A 17005-nucleotide genomic window follows, 5' to 3' on the forward strand; every position below is an offset into this window, starting at 1 on the left:
AAAGATGCTCCACATCAATAATCATCAGGGAAATGCAAATCGAAACAACACTGAGGTATCACCTCACGCTGCTTAGAAGGCTCAGTATCAAAAAGACAGAAATAACAAACGTTAGCTAAGATGTGAAGGAAAGGGATCCCTGGTGCACTGTTGGTGGGTACATAAGTAGGTGCACACGCTGTGGAAAACAGTATGCAGCCTCCGCAAACAAAAGAAAAATTAAAAAGAGAACTATCCTACAATCCAGTAACTTCTCTTCTTAGCTTTTAACGGAACAAAATGAAAATACCTATTTGAAAACATATTTAGACCTTCATTTTCATTGCAGCAGTATATTCAGTAATTAATATAACATATGAAACATAATATTTAAATATATAATATGTACATCATCTATAATACAAATTATAATACAAAACTATATATACATAACATAACTTAGAGGAGCCAAGAGAGAACAATAACCTACAATTACACGTCCGTGGAGAAATGTATCCATAAAGAAGATTTGGTGTGCCCTTGCCACATGGGCACCCTTGCTGCCACCGCCGTCACCTTGCTGGTGTTGACGCCCCAGAACTCACCGACCCAAAACCCCATGGTCGCTGATGCACCTGATGTCCTGGCGAATGGAGGGGGATCATGCTGCCGCTGACACAGCCCTTGAGGTCATTGATGCGGCAACCATCAGAAATGCCGCGGACCTCACCACCCTTCCCACCGCTGCTCGCCGCCCTCAACTCCACTGTCCCCTCTGCCGAAATCACCATTCTCAGCCAGGACACCGCTGCCATGGCCCCCACATTCATCCATGGCACTGCCCTAACAGAACTAATAGCTCTAGCCTCTGATGTCATCCACGCTGCCTACACTGCCCACAAACGGCTGCCCCTGATATTAGTGACGCGCCACTGCCGGCAACGTCACGGACCTCACCACTGTCGCCGCGGCCACTCTTGCCACCTCAGAACTCACCGTTTGTACTCGCCACTGAAGAAATCATGGCTCCCGCTGCCGTTGCCATCGCCGTCACCTCGTGGACACAGCCATCAAATCCGCTGCCGCCCTGGATGCCTAAGCTGCACCTGATGGTGGCGGTGTTGATGGCGGTGCTGCAGGCAGCGCCAGACACGGTGGAGGTGGCAGGGGTGTCCAATGAAGTGGCACCACTCCTGGAGGTGCCTGTGGCTGCGCCCTTCCTGAAGGTGTCGCCCTTCCTGAAGGAGGCACTGGAGGCGGCAGTGCAATCCAAGGTAGTAGCTCCCCTGCTAGAGGTGGGGGGGGGGCACTTCCTGGAGGGGGTGCCCCGCACTTGCTGGGGGCGGGGCCCCGCACTTGCTGGGGGCGGGGCCCCGCACTTGCTGGGGGCGGGGCCCCGCACTTGCTGGGGGCGGGGCCCCGCACTTGCTGGGGGCGGGGCCCCGCACTTGCTGGGGGCGGGGCCCCGCACTTGCTGGGGGCGGGGCCCCGCACTTGCTGGGGGCGGGGCCCCGCACTTGCTGGGGGCGGGGCCCCGCACTTGCTGGGGGCGGGGCCCCGCACTTGCTGGGGGCGGGGCCCCGCACTTGCTGGGGGCGGGGCCCCGCACGCTGGGGGCGGGGCCCCGCACGCTGGGGGCGGAGCCCCGCACGCTGGGGGCGGAGCCCCGCACGCTGGGGGCGGAGCCCCGCACGCTGGGGGCGGAGCCCCGCACGCTGGGGGCGGAGCCCCGCACGCTGGACGCTTCTCCTCACTTCAGTGCTGCGCAGACTCCGGCTTGGACGTGTTGGCACAGCTGGACTCTTCAGCGGCATTGATGGAGTCAGCGGCAGTGGCGCGCTGGAGGTATCCTCGGATTTGATGGAGTCAGCTGCGTCCCTGGAGGCAGCACAGGCGGCGGTACTGTAGGGGCGTGGACGGAAGAGGTCTTGGTGTTGGAGGCAGCCCCAGCCTCCGTGGCACTGGAGGCGGCGCCTCCCTCTGACGTCAGTGGTGCGCTGCCTCAGGCATTGAGGTGGCATCGCGGGAGGCAGCATCAACAGATTCGGCCTCGGCGCTGGAGGTGGATGCGGCGGCTGTGTGGGCAGCGGCAACGAGGGCGACGGTGAGTTCCCAAGTGGCATGGGCTGCGACGCAAGGGGCTGTGAGGGTGGTGATGCAAGGGGCGGTGAGGGTGGTGACGGCAGCGGCGGGGAGTTCCGTGGTCGTGCTGTGGCGCGAGTGTTGATTTCCGTGGTGTTGATGGTGGTGGCGCGTCAGTGAGGTCAGGGGCCCTGGTGGCAGCGGCACCTGCATTGTAGGTGTGCAGTGACGTTAAGGGCCGTGGAGTCGTGGGTTCCCTGGCGGGGAAGAGGATGGCATGGTTGGTTAGGGCTCTGAGTTCCAGGCGGCGGTGAGGGTGAGGATTGTGAGTTGTCACCGTGTGGCGAGGGCAGCAGCAGTCTGGTCCTAGGCAGAGATGGAAGAGGGCGTGGGCGGTATGTTCAGCGGTGGCCACAGCAGGAAAGGCTGTTGCTTGGGTGGTGGGGAGATGGGTTGGGTTGGAAGGGGCTCTTTATGGATTTATTTCTCCACGGACATGGTCTTGTAGGTTATTCTTCTCTCTTGGCTCCTCTAAGTTATGTTAGGTATATACAGTCTTGTATTATAATTTGTTTTATAGATGTTTTATATATTGTATGCTTCAATATGATGCTTTATATGTTAAATTAATTACATATGATTAATGTTGCAGTGAAGATGCAGGTCTAAATATGTTTTCAAATAGGTATTTTCATTTTGTTCCGTTAAAAGCTAAGAAGAGAAGTTACTGGATTGTAGGATAGTTCTCTTTTTAATTTTTCTTTTGTTTGCGGAGGCTGCATACTGTTTTCCACAGCGTGTGCACCTACTTATGTACCCACCAACAGTGCACCAGGGATCCCTTTCCTTCACATCTTAGCTAACGTTTGTTATTTCTGTCTTTTTGATACTGAGCCTTCTAAGCAGCGTGAGGCGATACCTCAGTGTTGTTTCGATTTGCATTTCCCTGATGATTATTGATGTGGAGCATCTTTTCACGGAACTGTTGGTGTCTCTGTGTCTTCTCTGCATAATGTCCGTTTGGAAAATCCTTCCACTTTGTTTGTTTTTTGTTGTTGTGATTGAGTTGTAGGAATTCATTCTATATATTGGAAAGTCACCTTTTATCAGATTTATGAGTAGCAAGTCTTTTCTCCCAGGCAGTAGGTTGCCTCTTTATTTAGTTGGTGATTTTCATGGTTGGGCAGGAGCTTTTTAGTTTCTTGTAGCTTCACTTATTTACTTTTGCTTTTATTGCCTTGGCTTTTGGAACATGATCCAAAAAAAAAAAAAAAAAATCACTCCTGGGAGCTACGTTGGGCAGCTTTGTCCCTATGTTTCCTGCGAAGAGTTGTAGGTTTCAGGTCTTATATTCAAATTTTGAATTCATTTTGAGTTAATGTTTGTGTCAAGTGTAAGATAGTGGTACAGATTCATTGTTTTGCATGGGTCTGTTCAGTTTTTCCAGCACTGCTTAGTAAAGGGACTGTCCTTTCCCCCAAGATAGTGGTACGGATTCATTGTTTTGCATGGGTCTGTTCAGTTTTTCCAGCACTGCTTAGTAAAGGGACTGTCCTTTCCCCCTTTTATATTCTTGGCTCCTTGGTACTGGACCGTAGATGTGTGGGTTTACTTCTGGGCTCTGTCTTCTGTTCTGGTGATCTGTGTGTCTGCTTTGATGCCAATATGCCAGCAATCAGTAGAGCTTTGTAATAGAGTTTGAAACGAGGGAGCACAGATTTTTATGCATTTTGTACCGTGCCACTTTACTGAATTTGTTCAATAGGTTTTTTTTTGTGGTTGTGTTTAGGGTTTTCTATATATAATATCATGTCATCTGAAAAGAGTGACCTTCACTTCTTGTTTTCCAGTTTGGATGCCTTTTATTGATTTATTTTTTCTTGTGTAATTGCTCTGGCTAGGATTTCCAGTATTGCAGTTGACGCTTGGCCAACGTGGGTCTGAACTGGGCAGTCTGCTTATTACGTGGGTTTTTTCAGTAAATAGACATTGCTCTTAATGTATTGTCCGTAAAGTTTTTCTTTGTTATTTCTTTTCAGATTTTTATTTAAGTGTTACTTAAGGTGGCCTTATAGGTGGCCTGCTGCCACCTTTACCGTGAGTGGAGAGTGGGACGGGTGCACTGCAGCTCAGGGTGGCTGTTACGCTGGGGTCAGGGAAGGAGGAGGAGAACGTTCCAGCAACCCTCTGGTGACACCCACGGCCTGCCCCGCAGCCCCTCGGTGTGGTTCCAAGAGAGGGAGGTGGTCCGGGCCAGCTGACCCCTGTTTCCTTCCGAAACCTGTAGGTGTGAAGAAATAGCAGCACTGTGAGCTCCTCCGGATGACGTACGACATCACTGGTGAGAGCCCAGCTAGTGTGCCCGTGGAGGTGCTTGTCGTCGAGGCTGCTAAGCTCCAGGCGCCACTACTCCTCACCCTACCTACTACAACTTGTGGAAGCAGCAGGCCCTGGGCGGGCAAGCCCGGTTCAGGTACAAGGCAGTGGCACATAGGGAGGCAGGGCCACACCTGCACAATGTGGTCACCGCACAGAACGCCATGTTCATGCCCGCTGCCTGGCAATGAGACTCGGCTCACCAGCCAGGTGAACTGCCCCAGGCTGGAAAAGCAGCATGGGTGAGAGTCCCAGCCTCGGAGTCCTGAATGCAGTTCCTTACTCCTTGAGGACAGCCCTGGGCTCAGGGAAGGGGCAGGAGAGGAAAACAACACACTGGGGGATTCCTGCACCCTGAGTCCTACAGAGCCCAGCCTCAGAAGGCCCAGAGTGAACATCAGTGGGCACAGAAATGGTGGGGACCTACATCTCTACAGGTTAGGATTTCACTGAAGGAACCTGGGGCTCTGGGTCCTCTTCTCCTTCACTGATACCCCATCCACAAGATAATGGGGACCTGAGCCCCTCTTGGGGACTTGAGCCTCTGGCGCGACCCTAGCAAAAGCGCCTTTGAGCAGAGCTGGGGCCCCTGGCCAAGATTATGCAGAGGGGTCGTTCACACATTGGCTGCCTTTCCCTGCACACCTGCGCCCTCACCGCCTCTGGGGCATCATCTCTCCTCAAGGCCACACTCTACAGGGCAGCCTCCTAGGCGACAGTGCCCAGCCTAGGCCCCGGGGGTGGTGTGGCTGCTGCCTCCTGGCAGCATGAGTCTCTAGCTGCAGACAGGCAAGCTGGAAGCATCTCTGATTGCCTTCTGAGAGATCGCCTATTTTTTTGCCAGTTTCCCAAACTGTTCCTGCGAACGGGGCAAGGTCTGGTGGTTCTGTGCATGAGTTCCATTTGCGTTGGTTAGCCTGAGACCGTATACCTCCATGCGGCGGAGAACCCTGCTTCTTGCACCTGGGGGCAGGGGGGTGACCCTCCTCGCTCTAGGGACTGAGCTCTGAGGGACGGCAGTGTGGCATCCCAAAAGGGTCCAGCTTGTGGGGCTGCAGAGGCTCCAGGAGCCCAGCCCGGGTTAGAGCCCTCAGGCCGGGGAGTAGCACCCACACTGCTGCCTGGGCTCAGCAGAAAGATGGTGGCACAGGGCTTATGGATAAGACAAACGGTGGGTCGTTCCAGAAAAGATTCTCCAACCAAGGCAGGGCCTTATTTGCTGTCAGCTATGGATGGAAGCCCAATGTGTACTTTTTGTAAATTGAGGTATTTTGGGAACCAAAAAAAAAAAAAAAAAAAAAGAAGAAAAAGAAAGAAAAAACTCATTGAAAATCATAAACTGATTCTAAATGGCCACAGCCTGTTGGGGGCCCAGCTCTGGAGGTCAGCATTGCTACGTGCACCCTGCCAGAGTATTTGGTGTTGACTCATGCCCATGAGCACTCAGAGCCAGAGCCTTCCTGCCCACTCACCTTCCAGCTTGCAGGCCCTCCTGCTCACAGCCGCAGCTCTGACCCCGACCAGCAGGCTGGGGCGTCCCCTGTCAGCCCTGCCAGTGCACCTCACGGGACGTCTGCCTGTAGGAGAGAGAAGCCAGAGGGCCTGAGCTGACCCTTGACCCCTTGGCCTCCACCTCCTGAGCATCTGAGGTGATTCTGCCCAGGCTCTGTTCACCCTGGTTCTTACCTCAGGCACCAAGCCCCACAGCACCATGAAAAGGCAAAGCGAGAAGAGGTTTGGAGGTTGGTGACAAGGCCTCAGCATTTTAACCCAGAAAACTGAAATTTGATGCAGTGGTTGCCAGCTTCTGTGACGTTCATAGTGGGTTGTAAGGGTTTGGTTCTGTGTCGAGGTGGAACTGTTCTCAGTCACTGTGTTTGGGTTGTGTGGAAGGGTTTGCAATCCTACTAATGATAGAGACCATTTCCTAAAATGTTCGGGTGGCCAGATGCCTCTTGTTAAATGGTCTGATCATGTCTGTGGCTTCTCTTGTACAAGTAGTTCAGGATTTGCCAAAATGTCTTTCCGTGTAATGGCTTAAGTCAGTCAACAGAGAGCATGGGCAAAAATTCCAGGCTGTTAATTTTGGGCTCTGCGGTCTTAAAATGTCCTGCTTTTCCTCACCTGAGACCATAATCTACAGTCATTGAACAAACCACTACATTATGGAGTTGAATGTGAGCCAGGTAAAAAATGCATATTTTTGAGACATCCAGCGGACGTCATAATCACCCTGATGACTTGGGGGGCCCAGTGGGGTCCCTAAAGAGAGCCCAAGAACAAAATCACATTCAGCTGGGCGAAGCCCAGAGCCTACAGCTGGGAGTCCTGTGCTCCCTCTGTCTTAGGGAACATTTTTTCCAAGAACATTCAGGGCCAAAAGATTGGGGACTGGCTGCTCCAGAGATGAGGTGTGACAGAAGCCGGACAGAGACCCAAACGAGCCCCTCAGAAGGCCTCCATGGACATGTCTGCTAGAGAGGTTCATCATCCACCTCAGTAGGGGCACGCGCCCCCCGTGTGGGCCTGGACACAAGGCCCTTCTGGCCCAGTGCCACCTGTAGCACGGATGTCCCCAGTCCCCCCGAGACAGGAAATGAAATCTGCCGTGTCCACACACTGGAACCTACACAGCTGTTTGAACGTGTGAGCTGAAGTAACATCAGTAGGCACAGAGCAAGCCTCAAGTTATGCCCTTAGGAAAAAGAAGGGTGCTCTGTCTAGTGTGTGTACACATGTGTGTAAATGCACACACACACACACACACACACACTCAGGATGTGTAAAGACCACCTCTGGAACGATGGACAAGAACTCGGTAACATTGGTTACCTCCAGCCTTGGCACGGTCTGAATTTGTCACCACACACACAGTATATCTTCTCAAACAGAAGAGGAAAAAAATGATGCCAGGGTATCAAGGCTGACTGCCCCCCTCCCCAGTGCCTATCCTATCCGGGCATCCTGGGCGCTGGTCACAGATGTGAATTGAAGCGGGTGGGCTGTGACCTAGCCGTGTCGTCTTGGGAGGATTGCTGCTGCTCTCCAATTTGTTAATTTTTTATAATATCACACTAAGCTGTTTTGAGATGTAAGTGAGAAGTGGATGGGGAAGCCATCTGCAGACTCCTGTTGTCCCCAGCACGATCAGCTCAGGGCACCTCGAGCCAGAACTGGTCCCTCCAGTGGGGGCCTGTCCACCCAGACGTCCACAGAAAAACCAGAGGTGGAGGGCCCCGGCACCTGCTTAGACAAAGAAGTCCAGACTGCCGCACACCAACCATGCCAAGACTTCACTGCCAACTGCTTCCTGCTCGTAGGCTTTTAGGTAAATGTACCACCGTCCAAATCAAAATCCACTATGCTGGTTCAGAGCCCTCACTCTGAAAGAGAACTGTGGTCAACATTTTGTTCTGGAACAACTTAGGCCCTTTTAGCTAAGAAATTGTACCTTGGGTCAGTCCCATCATCTGTGTAGAGTTCCGTAGTACTGGAAAGTGTCCTACATTTTTTGTCTTTGTTTTTGTTTTAAATTAGTAATGAGGTTTTGGAAATATTTGCGTATCTAACCTGTGACATGAAAACACGGGGACCGAAGCCGGTTCTCCCCCTGCCCTGTTCCCTCTTCTCCCTCCTAACCCCCCATCACGTGTACTTGTCCTGGCCTCATGAGTAGTCTCTGCTGATGACTATCTCTCATGATGCCAAGAAGAAGCACCACTAAATGTGGTTTCTTGAATTTGTTGTTGCCTTTGAGTGACTCTGAATCTAAGTGGATAAGATCTTACAAAATATGGGGTTGATGAGGACACAGAATGATAAAAATGGCTCTTCTGAGAAAACATTTTGAAATCTGGAGCACAGCATATTGTCCGATTTGGTTTATGCTACGATCACAATCTGAGAATTTAAGGGGCAGAGGTTTCCAGGAACATCCTAGGCAGGTCACTGGGTCTTGCAGTGAGAGAGCGGGCCTGGGAACACCTGCAAGGTGAGGTCTCTGATGGAGATCGGGGCTTGGCAAACCACAGCCCAGTCCACAGGAGGAGCCGGGTGTCAGTCATAGGAGTTGAAGTCCATTCCGGTGAAAGTGGCTTTTTTAAAAAAAAGTGAGAAACATGGACCCATTGGTTTATTCCCTCTAATTTGGTGGCACAGGAAGTGGTGAACAGTAGCTGATGAGGTCCCTTCTGTCGTGGTTAGTCTAGAGAGTCTTTAATTTGGAGTCTCTTGGGAAATACACAATCACCTGGTGTTAGTCCATGCTCTCCTTATTCTTGTTCATTTGGGCTTTTGTCGAGGACGGCGTTGGGAATTTTTAGTCAGCGCAGTGTTCGTGATTTGGACAGACAGAAATCCCCCTCAGTAGTGCTGACACGTTTGGAAGTACTGATCTGTTGAAGTGAGCTTGCCTCCTTTCTTTGTTACCTGTTCCCCAGTGTTGCAGTCAGCATTTCTCAGAACACTTCACCATTGGGTATGTTCGTAATGAACAATTGCCAGTGTCCCAGCTCCTGTGTCCATTGCACAACCAAGAGAACAATTCCTTGTGAAGTATTTTCCCAGTTAGAGTTCTGTGGTGTGAATGTCAAGGGAGGGATTTTCCACCTTGCTTTGGGATCGGTGTCCATCTGGTCCAGTGTGTCATTCAGAGTCCTTGTTTCCTTGTTGATTCTCTGCCAAATGATCTCTCCATTGCAGTGAGTGGAGTGTTAAAGTCCCCTAGTATTATTGTATTATTTTTGATGTGTTTCTTTAATTTTATTAATTAGCTCAGATTCATTGGTGCTCCTGTGTTAGGGGCATAAATATTTACGGTTGTTAGATAGTGTTGGATAGACCCTTTAAGTAGGATATAGTGTCCTTCCTCACCTCTTATTTTAGAGTCTTTGGTTGAAAATTTAATTTGTCTGGTATGTGGATTGCCACCCCAGCTTTCTTTTGACGTCAATTAGCATGATAAATGATTTTCCATCCCCTCACTTCAAATTTGCAGGTGTCTCTGGATCTAAAAGGAGTCTCTTGCAGAAAGCATGTTGATGGTAATTGTCTTTCTCTGCTTGACTTATTTCACTTAGCATTATCACTCATTTATGGAACATAAGAAGTAGGAAGATCGGTAGCGGAAGAAAGGGAAGGAGAAGGGAGGGTAAACAGAAGGGGGAATGAACCATGAGAGACTATGGACTCTGGGAAACAAACTGAGGGTTTCGGGGAGGGGGGGAATGGGATAGGCTGGCGATGGGTATTAAGGAGGGCATGTATTGCGTGGTGCACTGGGTGTTATAGGCAAGTAATGAATCATGGAACATTACATCAAAAACTAGGGATGTACTGTATGGTGACTGACAGAATATAATAAAAAAAATACCATTATTTAAAAAAAAAAAAAGGAAAGCATGTTGACGGGTCTTGCTTTTTATCTAATCTGATAGGCTCCTGTCTTTGGATTGGGCCATTGAGCCTATTTACATTCAGAGTAACTACTGAGAGCTGTGAATTTACTGCCATTGTATTGCTTGTAAAGTCCCTGTTTCTGTATATTGGCTCTGTTCCTTTCTGATCTGTGTTCCTTCTGGGCTCTCTCTTTGCTTCATTGTTCCCTTTTAATATGTTATTTTAATAATACAATGCCAATCTAAAGAATTCTGGTATAACAGTTCAGGATTGGTTACTCCTTAGTTTTCACTGGAGGCAAAGGTTTGTAAAAGTTAAAATTCTGCTAAGTGTACATTGAGATTGCTGGAAATGATAGGGGAAGCAACTGTGTATGCAAGAAATTTTAAGCTGTATTTTTGATAAGGACACTATAAGGAATGAGAATACATTTTTGTTCAGGAAAGAAAAAAAAAGTAATTTTGTTATTTTGTACTAAATAAAGACTGCTTATTCAGAGAGAAAAGTCTTAGGACAAAATCTAAATGAAAAAGAAAGGTGTAGGAAATTTGTGAAGAGAAACTTCGGAAAAAACTTTTATTTATGGTCGGGACTAAGATTGAAATGAATGGATTTTATAGGTACAATGGTATAAGTCTGAAATTCTGCTTTTTTTCTCTCTGTTAAAAGGACAAAGTTTTCCTGGATTGTTGGTCTGCTCTTGATGAAAGAGTTGTATCCCGGAGTCCATAGTCTCTCATGGTTCATCTCCCCCTCTGTTCCCCCTCCCCCCCCGTTCATTTTTCCCTTCCTTCTCCTAAGGATCTCCCTGCTATTCCTTATGTTCCATAAATAAGTGAAAGACTATGGACTCAGGGAAGCAAAGGAGGATTGTAGAGGGGAGGGCAGTGGGGAAATGGGTTAGACCGGTGAAGGGTATTAAGAAGGGCATGTATTGCATGGAGCACTGGTTGTTATATGCAAACAATGAATCATGGGACACTACATCAAAACTGAATGATGTACGGTATGGTGACTAACATATCGTAAAAAAAAAAAAAAGATGAAAGATTAAAAAGAGGGAGTTGTAAACAAAGATGTTATTACTATTATTATTATGTGTTTTCTTTACCTTTGTAGAAAAGCAAAGTTTCTATGTTTTGTCTTTATCAGGTTTTTGATGACTTAAGAGGACTGAAATGTCTCAATTTGAAAGAAGCTAAGTTTTGCTAAAGATTCCATAATCTTCCCTAAAATCTCTTTTGGCCTCCTTGGTTAAGTTTAAATAGTGAGTTTTGTCATGATCCATATATCTATTTAGGCCTATGCTTTAAAACATTCTGAATTTTTAAACAAATTGCCTGGGATTTAAATTGTAAGTGGAGACTTTGCTTTTCTGTTCTTTTCATTTTACTAATTAGGCTTTCTTGGTATGTTAAGTCACTTGGGAAGCTTTGTCAAATAAATGATGGGAAACCACGGGTTCTGTTGTATGGGTAAATGTTATAATTGTTGTAGAAATTATGTGAATCCCTCAAGCTTTAATATGTCTCAGTATAAGGTCCTCACGCGATATGCTAATTATTGAAATGTTCTGTGTCACAGAAGTAACGGGATTTCCTTGTCAAGTGCATTGTAATGAGCTCTCATCAGATCTTGAACCATGTACATTTGTGATTCTTTTGTCATTTATGCCCTTGTCGAATGTGTTTCATCCTCAAGGAGATTCATGAAAGGAAGTTTTGACACATATAAGTTCTGCTCTTTAAAATCCTGAAACTAAACTGGGTAAGAATTTCCAGAACTAACGGAGCTGGTTTTGTTGCATTCAAACAGAACAAGAATTAATACTATGGGACAGAAAGAATTGAGGACGATGATGATAGTTTTGTGACTCTTGTTTGAAACATTGCTGGTTCTTTAATATGTGTTCTTCCAGATTTAAGGAAACTTTATCTTAAAATATCCATGATATAGGGAGATATGATAAAATATGTTTTTGTGAACAAGTGGAAACATTTCCCTTTTCTCCCTACCTGACTCCTCCAGAATTCAGCAGCTCTCAGTGAGTATTCTTTCTTTCAAGGTAAGTTTGATTATTTGCCTAAGTTCAACACAAGTCTGTTTTCCTTGCAACAGGTCACTCCTGGAAGCTTTAGTTATTTTACCAAGGCGTTGAATGAAGTGTCCTGTTGGGGAGAGAGAGACATGCATATAGACCCTGATATGACCAGACAAGTTGAAGGATATCAGGTTGACTTGATGGAGCCCCTTGGAAATATTGGCCTGATAACCTTGCTTACAGAGTTCTCAGGAGCCTTGCCAGATGAGTAAAGAGTGTTACTTCCTGGCAGGTATCAGTTTGGGCATCTCAAAAAGAAGAATTGACCCAAATCTACAGGTACTGCAGGCAAGTCTGTTGTGAGTATTTGGCTTGGCCTCTGGCCTCAAGACACGATTGCCAGTTCAATCTAGAAGATTCCTTATGAAAAGTTCTGGCAAAGCAAGGTTTGCAAATGTATATGGTCCATTACTGTTCTTGCTGCGCTTAGTTAGAATAGATGCTATGTGAAGTCAGTCAAGCAGAGAAAGACAATTACATGGTTTCACTTATTTGTGGAACATAAAGAGTAGCAGGGAGATCATTAGGAGAAGGAAGGGAAAGAGGAAGGGGGACGGATAACAGAGGGAGAGAGGAACCATGAGAGACTCTGGACTCAGGGAAACAAACAGGGTTTTAGAGAGGAAGGGGGTGGGGGGATGGGCTAGCCGAGTGAAGGGTATTAAGGAGGGCACGTGTTGCATGGAGCACTGGGTGTTCTACACAATCAGTGAATCATGGGACACTACATCAGAAGCTAATGATGTACTGTATGGTGACTCACATATTATAATAATAAAAATAAATGAAAAAAAAAAAGAGTAGATGCTAAGCCAGCAAGTGTGCAATGATCGCTGAGGCCTTCTTTCATCTAAGAAACAACCACAGATCCGTGTAACTGAAAGGCATCACCCGTCTGGATTAGCACACACTGCAAACGTGCCTGATATTTCTGTGCCTCAAAATGGGTCCCCTGAAGCTATTAAACCATTTACCTTGCAATTTAGGTTGGAGACATCACTTTTGACACTGACAGTGTTTTCTGATTGGGCAAGTCCTATCAGAATGCCACCCAAAGTAATCTTGGAATCCCCTAGAAGCTGGTGGTTCGAGTGCTTGCACTTTGGGTCAGTATCATAAATGCTGGTTAGGATTTAAACCCCTTTAAATCTCCTCAGAAATTTAAATTTGCATTTTGTGGTGATGAGTGTTTTGACTTTAGGTGTCTGTGAGAGGCAAATCTTAACAAGAAAAGACCACAGGCTGATTTGAGCCAAATAGAGACTTTAGAGATGGCAAAGATCAGGGCTTACTTTCAACAAGTGTTAATGCAATTTGCCTGTTGAACCTCACAGATTTCTCTTTAAGAATGAAATACTGCTAAGATGCTATTAAAAATAGAGTTGTGAAAGAAGGAAGAAAGACTGAGAGAGTCACTCACATAGAGTTGAAAAGACCTGGAGGAGGTAGGGTTTATGCACATCTCCTGTTTCAGTTCCATGTAATGGAAGATCCAGGGGTTGATGAGTGAGAACACATTTCCAATGTGAAAGAAGATTCCAGGAGGAGTAAGCTTTGCTAAGACAGTCCTGCAAAATATAGTTGAAATAGGGTTGATGCACATCTTCTGTTTCGGTTCTGGGAGCAGCATGAACTTTGGACTTTTGTCAGTAGTTGCAAATGATCACTGACCTCTGGGCTACGTCCAGGACCACGTCCTCCTGCTTTGGTCTGAAATAGACATCATGGAACACCTGGTAGCCAAACCGCCATCCATGCATTAGTTTAAGGTCTGCTCGCAGCAATCCTAATTCTTTCCCAGCTTGTGTGACCCTGTGATTTTGACCTCTTTGAGCCTGCGCTCCCTGCTGGCAGTGTGGAGCACACTTTCAGTTTGGGGGTGACTCTATGTCTCCCAGAGTGCAATCCCTAAGACCTGAACTCAAAGCTGTACTTGTTTTACAGACGGCTCTTCTTGGCTCACATTCCTTGGCCTAGTGGGTAGGATGCAACACGTCTGACCTCTGCGTCTTCGCCACAGGTTCCAGTGAGATAGGCACAAGAATGGTCCACCCTGTCATCTCCCTGGTGGTTTTGCATCACAGTGGTAAGTTGTCTTCGTTCTGAACCTCCCGCCAGGGTTGAGGTTCAGGCCTTTATTTGGATGTCCTCTTTTGGTGGTTTCTGTCTTTACATCTGAGGGGAAAAGATACCTTCTTCTTGGCTATGACATTGGAGACAAGTCCTTAAAAAGAAAATACACAATTGGTTCTTTGGGGAAAAGACCTTAGTAGGACAGATTTAGAAAGTTCTGCAAGTCCTCGCCCCACACAAAAACTCTGAACTAGAGGTTGCTTCTGTTCACGGAATCCTGAGTTAGTGCAGGTTTACTTCATAAATCGAGGTACCCACCATTTAGTGAGCATGTAGCAGCTGTCAGCACGGTGCTGGGTGTTCTATAGCCAAGGATCTGGTCCTAGCACAGACAGATCAGGTCTTGCTGATGAAGAAAGTATCCATACAAGTTGCAGTCTCACCTCCCTACGTGCTTTCCTTGGAGCCCTGGAGATACTCCCAATCCTCCCCTTCTTTTCTGAGATCACCACTTACCTAACATCTGGGGAAGGATCTTGATCTGCTTGTTTTCTGTCTCTGTGATAAGAAGAAAAGCCATCTTCTCGAAAATATGTTCAAAAGGTAAATGAGGTAATCATCTCAAACCTTGGAACCGTCATCATGAATTTAGTGCCATTAGATCTTATTGAGGTCCCTGATGTCATGCGTAAGTGGAAGAGGGGATTTGACAACTTAGTTTAATCAAAAGTTATAGAGGTGCTGAGATCTATAAACAAATCACACAGTTGGAAGAGAATATGGCGCTCCTTTACTCTGGTTCTGGCTTAACTTTTGCTCCTGGTTTGTCCATGGTCTTTTATTTTATTTATTTATTTATTTATTTATTTATTTATTTATTTATTTATTTATTTATTTATTTATTTAAAAGATTTTATTTATTTATTCGACAGGATAGAGACAGCCAGCGAGAGAGGGAACACAAGCAGGGGGAGTGGGAGAGGAAGAAGCAGGCTCATAGTGGAGGAGCCTGATGTGGGGCTCGATCCCATAATGCCGGGATCATGCCCTGGACCGAAGGCAGACGCTTAACCACTGTGCCACCCAGGCGCCCCGGTCCATGGTCTTTTAAATCTTAGCTTCTCGGCGATTCCATTTCAGCCACCTCAGGTTTCTGTGTTGAGTACTTTCAGGACCAAGTTCAAACTAACAGGGCATACAAGGCTCTTTACCATCACTATATGAATTTGGTGTCCTCTCTCCAACCCCCTTATGGTCCAGTCACACTAAGTGTCGCTGTGTCTGTTGTTTGCATTCACACCCTCCCTGTATTCCCACCCTTTGATCTCCAGGCCTTCAAGAATCGGCCATGTCCCTTTCTCTATGAAGCTCCTTAACCTCCCCCTCACCCCACATCATCTACCCTGTACCTCCATAATGATGTCCTTGTCTTCCTTTGGTTCTCCGTAGGCTTCCAGCCATTTTCCAACAATATTTATTGCACACATACTGTGGATATGTAAACAAGAGGCGTTCTAGCAGATTAGTAAGACACTGAGCTCTAGGGCCAGACTCCCTGGGTGTGCATCTTAACCCTGCCCCTTCTCCTTAGATAAGTCACTTGACCTCTTGGGTCCAGGTTTCCTTGCCTGTAATGCAAGGATTATAATCCTACCTGTCTCCGAGTTGCTGTTAAGATTCAGTGTTGTGGAGATTCTCCAAAGAAAGCACTCCATAATAGTCATTGTCTTTATGGTACTTGAATGTAAGCTCCACGAGGAGAGGGAATTTCTGCTTCCCAATCTATGCCTGGGTCAGTGCCTGGCACTAGTAGATGCTTTAAACATACGGTGAATGAATATATGAATTTGTCAGGCGTTCTAGTCTCAGGGCAAGCAACTTTGAATAAAATAAACAAGATCCCTTTCTCATGGCTTCTACTGTAAGCGTTAGACAGAAGCACACACTTTCATGTAATAGCAGGTGCTGTGAAAAATGTACAACAGGGAAGTGGGATTGAGGCTAGGGATGGAGGAGCAGTATTAAGTGAGGATGGGCCAACCACATAGAGGAACCAGGCGAGGATTTCAGCCAAGGGCCCAGAATTCCCGAGGGTAAAAGAAGCTCTGCTGGTTAATATAGCCTCCCCATTTTCTCCAAAGGGCTCTTTGAATGTCTGTCTTCCTCACTAGACTAGGAACGTCCGAAAAGAGGGACTCCATCGTGTAATTGTTTATAAATATCCTTGCTGGTAATTAGTTGGACACTTGATAAATACTTGTTGATTAAACAAAGGAATCCATGTAGGAAAGGGCCTTCCCATTTGGAAATGCAGACTCTGGACTCTTCTACCTGTCTGTTTTCTTTTCTCCTTGTATATTCTGCCTTCCTGAAGTCTAGGCCAAGGAATACATCTGAGCATTGACTCATCTTCCTTCCAGTGCTATCCCTGAAGTCTAACATTAGGAGGTTACTTTCCCCCCAGATCCCAATTAATCCCCTTTTTGGTAAGAATTAGGTTCAGAGCTGCAGAAACTGTTCTGTAAATGGAAAAAAACTTTAGGAAAAGATTTTGGTTTTCAGAAAGTCATTTCATTTGATGAATTTTAAACATTTGCTCTTTGAATAGCTCCTTTTCGGTTATCAACATAAAAATGAACCTATCATTTAAATATCCATGCTGTTATTACTGTCCAGCACTGAGTTATGAACTTGTGATGTTGTGATTTATAGTATATATGTGATCTTACCCCGTTTCTGCAGCAAAGCTCCTAAAGCCGTTGGAATTCCTAAGTGTGGAGGTTGATGGGGTATCTTTTGCTGTGTTAATGAGAGACTTTGGGATTGAGGAGGGGGCTGGTTGCCTGCCAGTGGAACCAACCACTTGATTATTGGGTGGGAACTTTCAGGCCCACCCTCTACCTCCTGGGAGGGGAGAGGGGCTGGAGAACAATGATTGTCATGAAATCATAAAATCATGCCCATGTAATGAAGCCTCCACAAATACCCTGAAGGACG

The 17005-nt window shown here is 46.8% G+C and overlaps 1 protein-coding gene across 10 annotated transcripts in view; it reads left to right on the forward strand.

Annotated features, from left to right (window-relative positions):
- The first annotated feature begins 1709 nt into the window (after positions 1 to 1709).
- Positions 1710 to 17005, forward strand: part of LOC123789905 (uncharacterized) — an 89062-nt gene continuing 73766 nt past the window's right edge. For 9 of the 10 annotated variants that reach the window (XR_015722953.1, XM_087858870.1, XM_087858864.1 and 6 more), the window contains exons 1-2: positions 1710 to 2083; positions 4349 to 14021. The gene's annotated coding sequence lies outside the window, so the exon portion shown is untranslated. The remainder of the gene's footprint in view (positions 2084 to 4348; positions 14022 to 17005) is intronic. The other variant, XM_087858868.1, reaches the window with a different exon arrangement.

Source organism: Ursus americanus, chromosome 34 (assembly GCF_024610735.1).
Source record: "Ursus americanus isolate L20-20 chromosome 34, mUrsAme1.1.p, whole genome shotgun sequence".
NCBI classification, from domain to species: Eukaryota; Metazoa; Chordata; class Mammalia; order Carnivora; family Ursidae; genus Ursus; species Ursus americanus.